Genomic DNA, 16,577 nt, shown 5'->3' with positions numbered 1-16,577 from the left:
TCTTGAAAACTGTGATTCTTTTACAGGAAATGTTTTATAGCACCTATGGAATGAGGATGCCTGACTACGGTCAATGTGCTGCTAATGTTTGCTTTGCTTTGGTGAGAGGGGTGCAGTAGAAAACAGACAAGTGACATGAAAACAAGTAATAATAACAAATAACAAATTTGGGGACAGTTTGACCTAGAGCCCACTAACTGGCCATTAGGGGCTCTCTCTCTCTCTCTCTCTCTCTCTCTCTCTCTCTCTCTCTCTCTCTCTCTCTCTCTCTCTCTCTTGGAATAACATTGCCCAAAGGGTGAATAAAGCAAATTGTGGCAATGATAGTGATTTAATGATTGGAGAAACCTGAACATGATACTTGTCTGTTGTGCTGAACCGTTTATTACTCTTATGATTTGCAGGTGGTTGTAAATAAGCTGTTTACTTTAACAGGTTTGCTTTTTAGCTGAATTGCAAAATACAACTAGAACGATTGATTGAGACTAATCGCTACTAACCTGAAACTGAGGAGGTTCTATATAAGGAGGAATTAAAACAGGTATAAAATGCATCTGATCTTTAATTGCAGGTGGGACCATGAAGATTTTTTGGTACAGATTGCAGGTTGTTGCTCATTATTGAAGTGTGCTCATAAAGGCAAAAAGCTATATAGGGGGTCTATTATTTGGTCTGTGTTTTAATAAGTTAGGTATGGCAAAATTAAAGGTTTCTAGACAATTTAGGGAACGAGTGAGAAGCATAATTAGATGATCAGAAACTGAGTACTACACTCAAGTTAGAATTAAGAATGCCCAATTTGTTTGAGGTCTGTTGTTCATTTTTATACACACATTGCAAATGTGCTTATAAGGAGCTGGCACTTAGTCTGTGAAGGTCAAAAGCTTCATCCAACAACGGATCGGATTGATATATTGGTGCTATTGACTTCACGTGCAGAGGGTTAAATGCATGCACGCTTACACACATAAGCATGGCATAGGATTGGAATAAACAAAGTCAACGACATTAGGTTAGGAGAGCCAGCGCAGGAGAGGTGTTGGCTTTCTGTCTCTTGCAGAGAAGGGAACAGACGCCAGACGGGGACACGGAGATATGGGGACCCTTCACAGCAACTGGGGTCAAGTGTCATGGCCTTGGGGCTCCTTGATAAGATGGATCCCATAACCACAAGCGATAACCAGGAAGGGGTTGGCGAAACCTAGGAACACCAGAGACCAACGTGGTTCGAGAGGCTTTTGGCAAAAAGGGGGACACGGCGGTGACAACGGACAACAAACACACAGATTTGTGTAGCGACTGAAGGGTGGTATAACCCCGGAAGTCGAAGAAAGAAGAATCCGAGGGCGTTTCTTCACTCCAAGAGGAGGTGGTAAAGGGGCCTGAAGCGTGTCAGGCTGAAACTCGAGTCCGAAGCTAAAAGAACAGCTGGGTTGTGGGAAAATTGGAAAACAACGGAGGCGTTGGGATTGATAAGGGTCATAACGTGTTTGTTTGGTTTGGAAATAAATCCTGGTGTGAGTTGGGCTGGCAAGCCAGCCCAAAGAGGAGGAATGTGACCAGGAGATATTTTATTTTGTATTCTTATGATCACAGTTATAATCAGAAGTATCAACCATTAATCATTTACCATTGTTGAACCAGTTGACAGAATAATCTTTGAACTACATCTATGTTAATATTAATCTACACAGATTATCAGTACTTTAATCAGTCTATTGTTGTTCGGCATTATTCTTGTTATTTGCTTAAAGCTGTTTTACAGTTCTGTAACCACTCAGAAGCCTGTGGGTCCTGTTGGACCCTGCCTTAGTTCTATGTTCAGTTCTGCACGTACGACGGCCTGTAACAACACACACACACTTAATAAGAACAGAAAGGTCGTCTTAGGACAGAGAGCTGCGCTATTACAAAATGCACAATGTCTTACACACTTGTTTTTCTCTAAAGTAGCAGTTCATGTCCATATTAGGTAAACTCTCTGAACAGGCCCAAACTGTTATCAGTTCCAGTAATATCTAACTGTGAGGTCGGCTCAGGACATGCTCTCTGTTCGATATACACACACAATAGACACGAATAGAGATACACACCACACACACACACGGTTTCTCTGAGTGCTGGACTGAGTGGAAACATCTGGAGGCCATATAGGGGAACTTTCTGAGTTCTCCCTGACTGATACCGATCATGTGACTTGACGTCATCATTGTAATAAAACCCTTGTGAAGAAACTGTTCGGGGGAGATCGGCTCTAAAAGGCTTGTGATGCTCATCTTCCCCATATGTACATATGTATAATAAAATCACCTATTCTGACACCCACTGGGACCATGCAGTCGTTTGTCTTTTCCTCAAATTCGAACCATGACACTCCAAATCACAACAGCAGTCACCTCAAGGCGCTTTGTATTGTACAGTAGATCATACAATAATAGATACCGAGAAAGACTCAACAATCATATGACCCCCTATGAGCAAGCACTTTGGGGACAGTGGGAAGGAAAAACTCCCTTTGAACAAGAAGAAAACTCCAGCAGAACCAGGCTCAGGGAGGGGCGGGGCCATCTGCTGCGACCGGTTGGGGTGAGAGAAGGAAGACAGGATAAAGACATGCTGTGGAAGAGAGACAGAGATTAATAACAGATATGATTCAATGCAGAGAGGTTTATTAACACATAGTGAGTGAGAAACTGGTGACTGGAAAGGAAAAACTCAATGCATCATGGGAATCCCCGGCAGCCTACGTCTATTGCAGCATAACTAAGGGTGGCTTCAGCATCACCTGGTCCAGCCCTGTTACGCCCCACTTAAAAACGAAGTGTTGACTGGAGTGAGGGGTAACACAAAGTGAAAGAGAAAACATGAACTACTGGAGAATAGATGTCATTAAACATGATTTATTGCCCGAAACTACTACAGTAAAAATAAACACAGGGAAGCTCTCTTCTTCAGGGTCTCCAAGGCCAAAACAACAAACAAAACACCCCCTTTAGCTAAAAATCAAACCAAGTACTCTCTAACCAAAACAAAATACAATGGCTGAGCTCCCTGTCTAACCAAAACAGGAGAAAACAGTTGAAACAAAAATGGCAGAGAACCCCTACCTGCTTCCACAACGATGAACTAATTAACACAGTAAGGGCACACCTTTGCTTACAATAAAAGAAAGAAAACCAAAGTTTCACGGAGTTTAAGGTGTCTCTCTCTCTCTCTTGCTCACACTCACTCACTCACTCACTCACTCACTCACTCAGGCCTGCTGCCCAAAACACTATAGCTCACAGCTCTGGCAAAAATGGGGGAAGTGGCAGCGGTGTGGCAGTTTAGGATGGCAGACTATATGCCGTGGCTGACGAGCTGGAACACACCTCAGCTGTGGCTCATGAGGCAGACCTGCAACACAAGAAAAAGGAGAAAAAAAACTCTTCCACAGAGGGAGAGCCACTAGAGGTCAGCGACCGTAACAAGCCCTAACTATATGCTTTAGCAAAAAGGAAAGTTTTAAGCCTAATCTTAAAAAGATGAGAAGTTAGCTGAAGCAGGGTGGTGCAGGGGCTGGTCAGATATCAAGTGCTGAGAGTGGATCTTTGGTCCTCTGTGCAGCTCTGTCCACTCTCAGCTGTTCCAGGATTGCTAAAGACACTGCCCTGCAAAGCAATAACACAAGAAAGTCGCCATTTTAATACAAAAACAGCATTTCCATTGTTGGTAGCTGTAGTATGTTGTTAAAATGCCCTTTTAAACCCAACATATTTACATTCACATAACTACAAATAAACTTAAATCTACAGTGCTGCTGGCACAGGATGATGATTCATACCAACGGATGGATTTGATCTTCAAGAAAGTTCATAGTCAGTGAGAAGAAACAGGTCAAGTATAAAGAGACAAATGGAACATTCTGCAGCCTTTATATACTCTCGGTTGCTCCTTGGTTAAGTGCATGTGATAGAACTGTACGAATGAAGTGCAAAGTTAATTTATGGTAATTTATAGTTACTCCTTCTTACTGCCAATAATCTGTGCACTTTCAGGTGAGCTCTTTGTTCTCTCTGTACAATACCACCTTCACCTTCAATAGCACCTTAGAGTATTCTGACTGGCTGCATCACCACCTGGTACGGCAGCTGTAATGCTCTGGACCGCAAAGCTCTGCAGAGGGTGGTGAGATCAGCACAGCGCATCACCAGGACTGAACTTTGGATATCTGCCGATACCGATATGAATCCGATATAGTGTTTTTTAATCAACAAAACTGTTTTTTTTAAATATCTTGCTGCATTTTGTATAAGTTCATACTCAAGTTTAAAACAACAACTACACTAAAGCTATTCTGTTATACCTGTATGCAAAAAAAATATTTCATAGTTGAGCAATACTGATCAATCTAATCAACTTAAACCTACACCATCCTCCCTATTCTGGTATTTTAAAGAGTACTTAGCGTAAATATTAAGCAACCTAACTAATAGGGTTCCAACTCCCAGCAACAACAAAAATAAATGAATAAAAAATAGGGAACCACCCCTCACGCTCCACCTCATGATGCTTAATCGACGTAATCAACCTTAAATTGATGCAGTGTGAAATTATTTTTCAAGAAATATTAAATAGATTCAACATCTTTCTTCAACAAAATTGCAGACTGCACAGATGGTACCTTCCCAAAGTAAAAAGTACTATAGCTTACTAGGGTATATATATTAGACTTAATAGTCACTATGTACAGTAATTGACTTCTATTCCTTTTACATCAAATTAAAACTTTGGGTGTAAGATTCAGATAATTATTTATTAAAAGCTAGACATTTTAAATGAGAATAAGAAAGAAAAGTATGTCTTTGTGTCCCCTTTTCCCTGTTCATGCCCTATCGGCCCCCCTGGCTAAACTTTGCTAGATCCGCCCCTGCACAGTTACCAGCGTCAGCTACGTAGAAAAAGATCCTGGTGTAGAAAGTAATAATAAATAAATTCTAACAACAGCTTATCAAGCTTAAACGTGCTGCTGTTCTTCAGCCGCTGGTTTCCTCTTTCTGGTGCAAACTGGGCCAAAAACAAACAAGAGAGACGGACTCGCGACAGAAAAGCCGATCAGCTGATCATTAAGCAGTTTCATGATTGAAATAGCAGCAAGAAGAGGCAGTCGCTTGTTAAGCTTAACGCAGGAATGCTTTACAAACATTCAGAGATGGACTTACACACTTGCTTTACTTCTCTCGGGATAACTTTGTCGGAGATGAAATGCCGGGTTGCTAGCGAAGCTCCAAATGCTATCCAGACCACCAACAGGTCCCGCATGCCACAACTGCTCTATCACGTGATGCATACTGCTACGACGTGCTAACGTTCTGAGGTGAGTTACGGCGTGTTGCAAGTTTTGTGAGGTGCTTTTGTGATATTTAATGGGTCGGATTACATTTTTTATTTTTCTCCGATATCCGATCCAGTAATTTAGGTCAGTATCGGACCGATACCGATACGTAATATCGGATCGGTCCATCTCTAATGCAAATGCTTCCTGCTGATGCAATGGAGACATCTTCCAGTGACAGTCTTCATCAGTGTGAGTGTGAGGAGGATCCTAAACCAACCGACACAGAAGTGCATGTTCACAACTCCCTCTGTGCAGACGGGGTCAGCACCCTGGGTGAGGAGGGGTGGTGCTGTGGCCAGTCAGGTATGAAGTGCTCAGAGTGGATCTTTGGTCCTCTGTGCAGCTCTGTCCACTCTCAGCTGCTCTGCAAAGCAATAACACGAGAAAGACGTCATTTTAACACAATACAGCATTTTCATTGTTGGCAGCTGCAGTATGTTGTTAAAATGCAATTTTAAACTCAACATATACACACAATAACTATAAATAAACTTAAACCTACAGTACTGTAGGATGATGATTTACACCAGCTATTGGAAGGATTTAGTCTTCAAGACAGTTTGTAGCCAATGTGAGGTGATAACTTACATAGCTGGAACACAGCACCACTCTCCAGTTTGTCATTTGGTCATCCATCCTTCTCATCGGGTTGGGGTAAGGCTGTCTTCTGGGTGGAGTATCTCTCTGTGTTAGCTCCGTCTTGGCCGTTGAGTGTCTGAAGTGCTGAATGCTGGGAGAGGACAAGTGTAAAGCACCTGAAGACAAAAAGACAAAGAGAAAAGCATGAATTCACAGATCACAGAGTTCTTCAATTTACTTTTCATCTGTTATGTGTTTTTACCTTACCTCTGATCCCTTAGCCACAGGCTATACCTTATGTAAAAACAAGAGACCACCTTTGCAGATTGAACAAATATTTGAAATTGTGGTGGCAGATTTCTTTTCTCATGTATTAATCACATATTGAATCATATCACATTAGTTATAGTAATATCACTTTCTCACTCCTGTCACTAGTTTACATGCATGTGGAATGTTAACACAGTGAGGCCATTGTAATGGGAAATGTTAAACAGATAGTGGGACTCCTTCTGCTTATCAGGGATGTAAATCCTTACATAACGGCCAAGCAGAAAACAAGGTCATAATTCTCTCTGTGAGGGACAAAGTATAGCCCCCCTGTGAGAGGGGCCAACATGTGAGTTTGTGGAATGTTCTTTGTCTGTGTGTCTGTATATAAGATGTAAGGGCGGTGGCCACAATTCAGAGAAGGTCCTAGTGTTTCACTGGGATGCTCTCTCCACATTGCAATGTGTTTATTAAACTCACTTCAAATCAAGCTCACTGGGTGTGTTGTAGGTTATTGTTAAATTTTCCACAACAAAATAAAGTGCAAGAAAGTTACTTACCAGCATGACAAGACATAATTGCACAAATAAACATTAAAAGACATGAAAAGAAGTCAAAGATATTTGCAATAAACAGATCTCAGTGCAAGAAAGTTACTTACCAGCAATACAAGACATAAATACACACATAAACATTATAAGACATACATACACACATAAACATTATAAGACATAAAAACAAGTCAAAGATATTTGCAATAAACAGACCTCAGTGCAAGAAAGTTACTTACCAGCAATACAAGACATAAATACACACATAAACATTATAAGACATAAAAACAAGTCAAAGATATTTGCAATAAACAGACCTCAGTGTAAGAGAGTTACTTACCAGCAATACAAGACATAAATACACACATAAACATTACAAGACATACATACACACATAAACATTATAAGACATAAAAACAGGTCAAAGATATTTGCAATAAACAGACCTCAGTGCAAGAAAGTTACTTACCAGCAATACAAGACATAAATACACACATAAACATTACAAGACAAAAAAACAGGTCAAAGATATTTGCAATAACCAGACTTTAGTGCAAGGAAGTTACTTACCAGCAATACAAGACATAAATACACACATAAACATTACAAGACAAAAAAACAGGTCAAAGATATTTGCAACAAACAGACCTCAGTGCAAGAAAGTTACTTACCAGCAATAAAAGACATAAATACATACACAAACATTATAAGACATAAAAACAAGTCAAAGATATTTGCAATAACCAGACTTTAGTGCAAGGAAGTTACTTACCAGCAATACAAGACATAAATACACACATAAACATTACAAGACAAAAAAACAGGTCAAAGATATTTGCAATAAACAGACCTCAGTTCAAGAAAGTTACTTACCAGCAATACAAGACATAAATACACACATAAACATTACAAGACAAAAAAACAGGTCAAAGATATTTGCAATAACCAGACTTTAGTGCAAGGAAGTTACTTACCAGCAATACAAGACATACATACACACATAAACATTATAAGACATAAAAAAAAGTCAAAGATATTTGCAATAAACAGACCTCAGTGCAAGAAAGTTACTTACCAGCAATAAAAGACATAAATACACACATAAACATTATAAGCCAAAAAAACAGATCAAAGATACTTGCAATAAACAGACCTCAGTTCAAGAAAGTTACTTACCAGCAATACAAGACATAAATACACACATAAACATTATAAGACATAAAAACAAGTCAAAGATATTTGCAATAATCAGACCTCAGTGCAAGAAAGTTACTTACCAGAAATACAAGACATAAATACACACATAAACATTATAAGACATAAAAACAAGTCAAAGATATTTGCAATAATCAGACCTCAGTGCAAGAAAGTTACTTACCAGCAATACAAGACATAAATACACACATAAACATTACAAGACATAAATACACACATAAACATTATAAGACAAAAAAAACAGATCAAAGATATTTGCAACAAACAGACCTCAGTGCAAGAAAGTTACTTACCAGCAATACAAGACATAATTACACATTTAACAGCAATATAAGACATAAATACACACATAAACATTATAAGACATAAAAACAAGTCAAAGATATTTGCAACAACAAGACCTCAGTGCAAGAAAGTTACTTACCAGAAATACAAGACATAAATACACACATAAACATTATAAGACATAAAAACAAGTCAAAGATATTTGCAATAATCAGACCTCAGTGCAAGAAAGTTACTTACCAGCAATACAAGACATAAATACACACATAAACATTACAAGACAAAAAAACAGGTCAAAGATATTTGCAATAAACAGACCTCAGTTCAAGAAAGTTACTTACCAGCAATACAAGACATAAATACACACATAAACATTATAAGACATACATACACACATAAACATTATAAGACATAAAAAAAAGTCAAAGATATTTGCAATAAACAGACCTCAGTGCAAGAAAGTTACTTACCAGCAATGCAAGACATAAATACACACATAAACATTACAAGACATAAATACACACATAAACATTATAAGACAAAAAAACAGATCAAAAATATTTGCAATAAACAGACCTCAGTTCAAGAAAGTTACTTACCAGCAATACAAGACATAAATACACACATAAACATTATAAGACATACATACACACATAAACATTATAAGACATAAAAACAAGTCAAAGATATTTGCAATAACCAGACCTTAGTGCAAGGAAGTTTCTTACCAGCAATACAAGATATAAATACACACATAAACACTATAAGACATAAAACAAGTCAAAGATATTTGCAATAAGCAGACCTCAGTGCAAGAAAGTTACTTACCAGCAATACAAGACATAAATACACACATAAACATTATAAGACATAAATACACACATAAACATTATAAGACATAAAAACAAGTCAAAGATATTTGCAATAACCAGACCTTAGTGCAAGGAAGTTTCTTACCAGCAATACAAGATATAAATACACACATAAACACTATAAGACATAAAACAAGTCAAAGATATTTGCAATAAGCAGACCTCAGTGCAAGAAAGTTACTTACCAGCAATACAAGACATAAATACACATATAAACATTATAAGACATAAAAACAAGTCAAAGATATTTGCAATAACCAGACCTTAGTGCAAGGAAGTTTCTTACCAGCAATACAAGACATAAATACACACATAAACACTATAAGACATAAAAACAAGTCAAAGATATTTGCAATAAGCAGACCTCAGTGCAAGAAAGTTACTTACCAGCAATACAAGACATAAATACACACATAAACATTATAAGACATAAAAACAAGTCAAAGATATTTGCAATAAACAGACCTCAGTGCAAGAAAGTTACTTACCAGCAATACAAGACATAAATACACACATAAACACTATAAGACATAAAAACAAGTCAAAGATATTTGCAATAATCAGACCTCAGTGCAAGAAAGTTACTTACCAGCAATACAAGACATAAATACACATATAAACATTATAAGACATAAAAACAAGTCAAAGATATTTGCAATAACCAGACCTTAGTGCAAGGAAGTTTCTTACCAGCAATACAAGACATAAATACACACATAAACACTATAAGACATAAAAACAAGTCAAAGATATTTGCAATAATCAGACCTCAGTGCAAGAAAGTTACTTACCAGCAATACAAGACATAAATACACATATAAACATTATAAGACATAAAAACAAGTCAAAGATATTTGCAATAAACAGACCTCAGTGCAAGAAAGTTACTTACCAGCAATACAAGACATAAATACACACATAAACACTATAAGACATAAAAACAAGTCAAAGATGTTTGCAACAAACAGGCTCAGTGCAAGAAAGTTACTTACCAGCAATACAAGACATAAATACACATATAAACATTATAAGACATAAAAACAAGTCAAAGATGTTTGCAACAAACAGGCTCAGTGCAAGAAAGTTACTTACCGGCAATACAAGACATAAATACACATATAAATATTATAAGACATAAAAACAGGTCAAAGATATTTGCAATAAACAGACCTCAGTGCAACAAAGTTACTTACCAGCGACACAAGACATAAATACACACATAAACATTACAAGACAAAAAAACAGATCAAAGATACTTGCAATAAACAGACCTCAGTGCAAGAAAGTTACTTACCAGCAATACAAGACATAAATACACACATAAACATTACAAGACATAAATACACACATAAACATTATAAGACAAAAAAAACAGATCAAAGATATTTGCAATAAACAGACCTCAGTGCAACAAAGTTAATTACCAGCAATACAAGACATAAATACACACATAAACATTACAAGACATACATACACACATAAACATTATAAGACATAAAAACAGGTCAAAGATATTTGCAATAAAAAGACCTCAGTGCAAGAAAGTTACTTACCAGCAATACAAGACATAAATACACACATAAACATTATAAGACATAAATACACACATAAACATTATAAGACATAAAAACAAGTCAAAGATATTTGCAATAAACAGACCTCAGTGCAAGAAAGTTACTTACCAGAAATACAAGACATAAATACATACACAAGCATTATAAGACATAAAAACAAGTCAAAGATATTTGCAATAACCAGACTTTAGTGCAAGGAAGTTACTTACCAGCAATACAAGACATAAATACACACATAAACATTACAAGACATAAATACACACATAAACATTATAAGACATAAAAACAAGTCAAAAATATTTGCAATAAACAGACCTCAGTTCAAGAAAGTTACTTACCAGCAATACAAGACATAAATACACACATAAACATTATAAGACAAAAAAACAGATCAAAGATATTTGCAATAAACAGACCTCAGTTCAAGAAAGTTACTTACCAGCAATACAAGACATAAATACACACATAAACATTACAAGACAAAAAAACAGATCAAAGATACTTGCAATAAACAGACCTCAGTGCAAGAAAGTTACTTAACAGCAATACAAGACATAAATACACACATAAACATTATAAGACAAAAAAAAGCAGATCAAAGATATTTGCAACAAACAGACCTCGGTGCAAGAAAGTTACTTACCAGCAATACAAGACATAAATACACACATAAACATTATAAGACATAAAAACAAGTCAAAGATATTTGCAATAATCAGACCTCAGTGCAAGAAAGTTACTTACCAGAAATACAAGACATAAATACACACATAAACATTATAAGACATAAAAACAAGTCAAAGATATTTGCAATAATCAGACCTCAGTGCAAGAAAGTTACTTACCAGAAATACAAGACATAAATACACACATAAACATTATAAGACATAAAAACAGGTCAAAGATATTTGCAATAAACAGACCTCAGTGCAAGAAAGTTACTTACCAGCGACACAAGACATAAATACACACATAAACATTATAAGAAACGAAAACAGATCAAAGATATTTGCAATAACCAGACCTCAGTGCAAGAAAGTTACTTACCAGAAATACAAGACATAAATACACACATAAACATTATAAGACATAAAAACAAGTCAAAGATATTTGCAATAAACAGACCTCAGTGCAAGAAAGTTACTTACCAGAAATACAAGACATAAATACATACACAAGCATTATAAGACATAAAAACAAGTCAAAGATATTTGCAATAACCAGACTTTAGTGCAAGGAAGTTACTTACCAGCAATACAAGACATAAATACACACATAAACATTACAAGACATAAATACACACATAAACATTATAAGACATAAAAACAAGTCAAAAATATTTGCAATAAACAGACCTCAGTTCAAGAAAGTTACTTACCAGCAATACAAGACATAAATACACACATAAACATTACAAGACAAAAAAACAGATCAAAGATACTTGCAATAAACAGACCTCAGTGCAAGAAAGTTACTTAACAGCAATACAAGACATAATTACACACATAAACATTACAAGACAAAAAAACAGATCAAAGATACTTGCAATAAACAGACCTCAGTGCAAGAAAGTTACTTAACAGCAATACAAGACATAATTACACACATAAACATTACAAGACAAAAAAACAGATCAAAGATACTTGCAATAAACAGACCTCAGTGCAAGAAAGTTACTTAACAGCAATACAAGACATAAATACACACATAAACATTATAAGACAAAAAAAAGCAGATCAAAGATATTTGCAACAAACAGACCTCGGTGCAAGAAAGTTACTTACCAGCAATACAAGACATAAATACACACATAAACATTATAAGACATAAAAACAAGTCAAAGATATTTGCAATAATCAGACCTCAGTGCAAGAAAGTTACTTACCAGAAATACAAGACATAAATACACACATAAACATTATAAGACATAAAAACAAGTCAAAGATATTTGCAATAATCAGACCTCAGTGCAAGAAAGTTACTTACCAGAAATACAAGACATAAATACACACATAAACATTATAAGACATAAAAACAAGTCAAAGATATTTGCAATAAACAGACCTCAGTGCAAGAAAGTTACTTACCAGCAATACAAGACATAAATACACACATAAACATTATAAGACATAAAAACAGGTCAAAGATATTTGCAATAAACAGACCTCAGTGCAAGAAAGTTACTTACCAGCGACACAAGACATAAATACACACATAAACATTATAAGAAACGAAAACAGATCAAAGATATTTGCAATAACCAGACCTCAGTGCAAGAAAGTTACTTACCAGAAATACAAGACATAAATACACACATAAACATTATAAGACATAAAAACAAGTCAAAGATATTTGCAATAATCAGACCTCAGTGCAAGAAAGTTACTTACCAGCAATACAAGACATAAATACACATATAAACATTATAAGACATAAAAACAAGTCAAAGATATTTGCAATAACCAGACCTTAGTGCAAGGAAGTTTCTTACCAGCAATACAAGACATAAATACACACATAAACACTATAAGACATAAAAACAAGTCAAAGATATTTGCAATAATCAGACCTCAGTGCAAGAAAGTTACTTACCAGCAATACAAGACATAAATACACATATAAACATTATAAGACATAAAAACAAGTCAAAGATATTTGCAATAAACAGACCTCAGTGCAAGAAAGTTACTTACCAGAAATACAAGACATAAATACACACATAAACATTATAAGACATAAAAACAAGTCAAAGATATTTGCAATAATCAGACCTCAGTGCAAGAAAGTTACTTACCAGCAATACAAGACATAAATACACATATAAACATTATAAGACATAAAAACAAGTCAAAGATATTTGCAATAACCAGACCTTAGTGCAAGGAAGTTTCTTACCAGCAATACAAGACATAAATACACACATAAACACTATAAGACATAAAAACAAGTCAAAGATATTTGCAATAATCAGACCTCAGTGCAAGAAAGTTACTTACCAGCAATACAAGACATAAATACACACATAAACATTACAAGACAAAAAAACAGATCAAAGATATTTGCAATAAACAGACCTCAGTGCAACAAAGTTAATTCAATTCAATTCAATTCAATTCAATTTTATTTATATAGCGCCAAATCACAACAAAAGTCGCCTCAAGGCGCTTCATAGATACAGAGAAAAACCCAACAATCATATGACCCCCTATGAGCAAGCACTTTGGCGACAGTGGGAAGGAAAAACTCCCTTTTAACAGGAAGAAACCTCCGGCAGAACCAGGCTCAGGGAGGGGCGGCCATCTGCTGCGACCGGTTGGGGTGAGAGAAGGAAGACAGGATAAAGACATGCTGTGGAAGAGAGACAGAGGTTAATAACAGATATGATTCAATGCAGAGAGGTCTATTAATACATAGTGAGTGAGAAAGGTGACTGGAAAGGAAAAACTCAATGCATCATGGGAATCCCCCGGCAGCCTACATCTATTGCAGCATAACAAAGGGAGGATTCAGGGTCACCTGGTCCAGCCCTAACTATATGCTTTAGAAAAAAGGAAAGTTTTAAGCCTAATCTTAAAAGTAGAGATAGTGTCTGTCTCCCGAATCCAAACTGGAAGCTGGTTCCACAGAAGAGGGGCCTGAAAACTGAAGGCTCTCCCTCCCATTCTACTTTTAAATACTCTAGGAACAACAAGTAGGCCTGCAGAGCAAGAGCGGAGCGCTCTAATAGGGTGATATGGTACTACAAGGTCATTAAGATAAGATGGGGCCTGATTATTTAAGACCTTGTATGTGAGGAGCAGGATTTTGAATTCAATTCTGGATTTAACAGGAAGCCAATGAAGGGAAGCCAAAACAGGAGAAATATGCTCTCTCTTTCTAGTCCCTGTCAGGACTCTTGCTGCAGCATTTTGGATTAGCTGAAGGCTTTTCAGTGAGTTTTTTGGACATCCTGATAATAATGAATTACAGTAGTCCAGCCTGGAAGTAATAAATGCATGAACTAGTTTTTCAGCGTCACTCTGAGACAGGATATTTCTAATTTTAGAGATGTTGCGCAAATGGAAGAAAGCAGTCTTACATATTTGTTTAATATGTGCGTTGAAGGACATGTCCTGGTCAAAAATGACTCCAAGGTTCCTCACAGCGTTACTGGAGGCCAAGGTAATGCCATCCAGAGTAAGAATCTGGTTAGATACCATATTTCTAAGATTTTCAGGGCCGAGTACAATAACCTCAGTTTTATCTGAATTAAGAAGCAGAAAGTTAGCGGCCATCCAGGTCTTTATGTCTTTAAGACATTCCTGCAGTTTAACTAATTGGTGTGTGTTATCTGGCTTCATGGACAGATAGAGCTGGGTGTCATCTGCATAGCAGTGAAAATGTATGCTATGTCTTCTAATGATGCTGCCTAAGGGAAGCATGTATAATGTAAACAGAATTGGTCCTAGCACTGAACCCTGTGGAACTCCATAATTAACCTCAGTGTGTGAAGAGGACTCTCCATTTACATGCACGAATTGGAGTCTATTAGATAGATATGATACAAACCACTGCAGTGCAGTACCTGTAATACCTACAGCATGTTCTAATCGCTCTAATAGGATATTATGATCAACAGTATCGAACGCTGCACTGAGGTCTAGCAGGACAAGCACAGAGATGAGTCCACTGTCAGAGGCCATAAGAAGATCATTTGTAACCTTCACTAAAGCTGTTTCTGTGCTGTGCTGAGCTCTGAAACCTGACTGAAACTCTTCAAATAAACCATTCCTCTGCAGATGATCTGTTAGCTGTTTGACAACTACTCTTTCAAGGATTTTTGATATGAAAGGAAGGTTGGAGATTGGCCTATAATTAGCTAAGACTGCTGGGTCTAGAGATGGCTTTTTGAGTAAAGGTTTAACTACAGCCAGCTTGAAGGCCTGTGGTACATAGCCGATTATTAGAGATAGGTTGATCATATTTAAGATCGAAGAATTAATTAATGGCAGGACTTCTTTGAGCAGTTTTGTAGGAATGGGGTCTAAAAGACACGTTGATGGTTTGGAGGAAGTAATTATTGAAGTTAACTCAGAAAGATCAATTGGAGAAAAAGAGTCTAACTTAATATCAATGGTACTAAGAGTAGCTGTAGATAATATTACATCTGTGGGATGATTATTGGTAATTTTTTCTCTAATGATAAAAATTTTATTTGTGAAGAAGTTCATGAAGTCATTACTAGTTAACGTTAAAGGGATGGTTGGCTCAAAAGAGCTCTGACTTTTTGTCAGCCTGGCTACAGTGCTGAAGAGAAACCTAGGGTTGTTCTTATTTTCTTCAATCAGTGATGAATAGTAAGATGTTCTGGCTTTGCGGAGGGCTTTCTTATAAAGCAGCAAACTATTTCTCCAGGCTAAATGATGATCCTCTAGATTTGTGACACGCCATTTCCTCTCCAGATTACGAGTCATCTGCTTTAGGGTACGTGTTTCAGAATTATACCACGGAGTCAGGTACTTCTGATTTGAGGCCTTAGTTTTCACAGGAGCTACAGTATCCAGAGTCGTACGTAGTGAGGAGGTGAAATTATTAACAAGATAATCGACCTCTGTTGGGGTAGCGTTCAGATAGCTACTCTGCTCTGTGTTGGTACAGGGCATTGAAGATGATAACAGTGGGTGGATTATATTCTTAAACTTAGTTACAGTGCTTTCAGAAAGACATCTACTTTGATAAAGTCTACTCTTCACCGCTGTGTAATCAATTATTGTAAAAGTAAATGTTATCAGGAAATGATCAGACAGGAGAGGGTTTTCAGGAAACACTGTTAAATGTTCAGGTTCGATGCCATATGTTAAAACAAGATCTAGAG

General features: G+C 36.5%; 1 long non-coding RNA gene across 1 annotated transcript; it reads right to left on the bottom strand.

Annotated features, from left to right (window-relative positions):
• Window positions 1–2,392: 2,392 nt before the first annotated feature.
• On the bottom strand, window positions 2,393–7,306 carry LOC146707131 (uncharacterized). Its single transcript, XR_014920760.1, has 2 exons — window positions 5,966–7,306; window positions 2,393–5,741 (listed from the first exon to the last, which is right to left on the bottom strand). It is a non-coding gene; the product is annotated as an uncharacterized LOC146707131 (long non-coding RNA).
• Between the last annotated feature and the right edge of the window lie 9,271 nt (window positions 7,307–16,577).

The sequence above is a fragment of the Copadichromis virginalis genome, linkage group LG6 (genome assembly GCF_057382275.1).
Source record: "Copadichromis virginalis isolate Kocher_CV1m ecotype Utaka linkage group LG6, C_Virginalis_male_GT1.1, whole genome shotgun sequence".
Lineage (NCBI taxonomy): Eukaryota > Metazoa > Chordata > Actinopteri > Cichliformes > Cichlidae > Copadichromis > Copadichromis virginalis.
The sequence above is the reverse complement of the archived record's forward strand: the minus strand, read 5'-3'. Positions and strand labels throughout refer to the sequence as shown.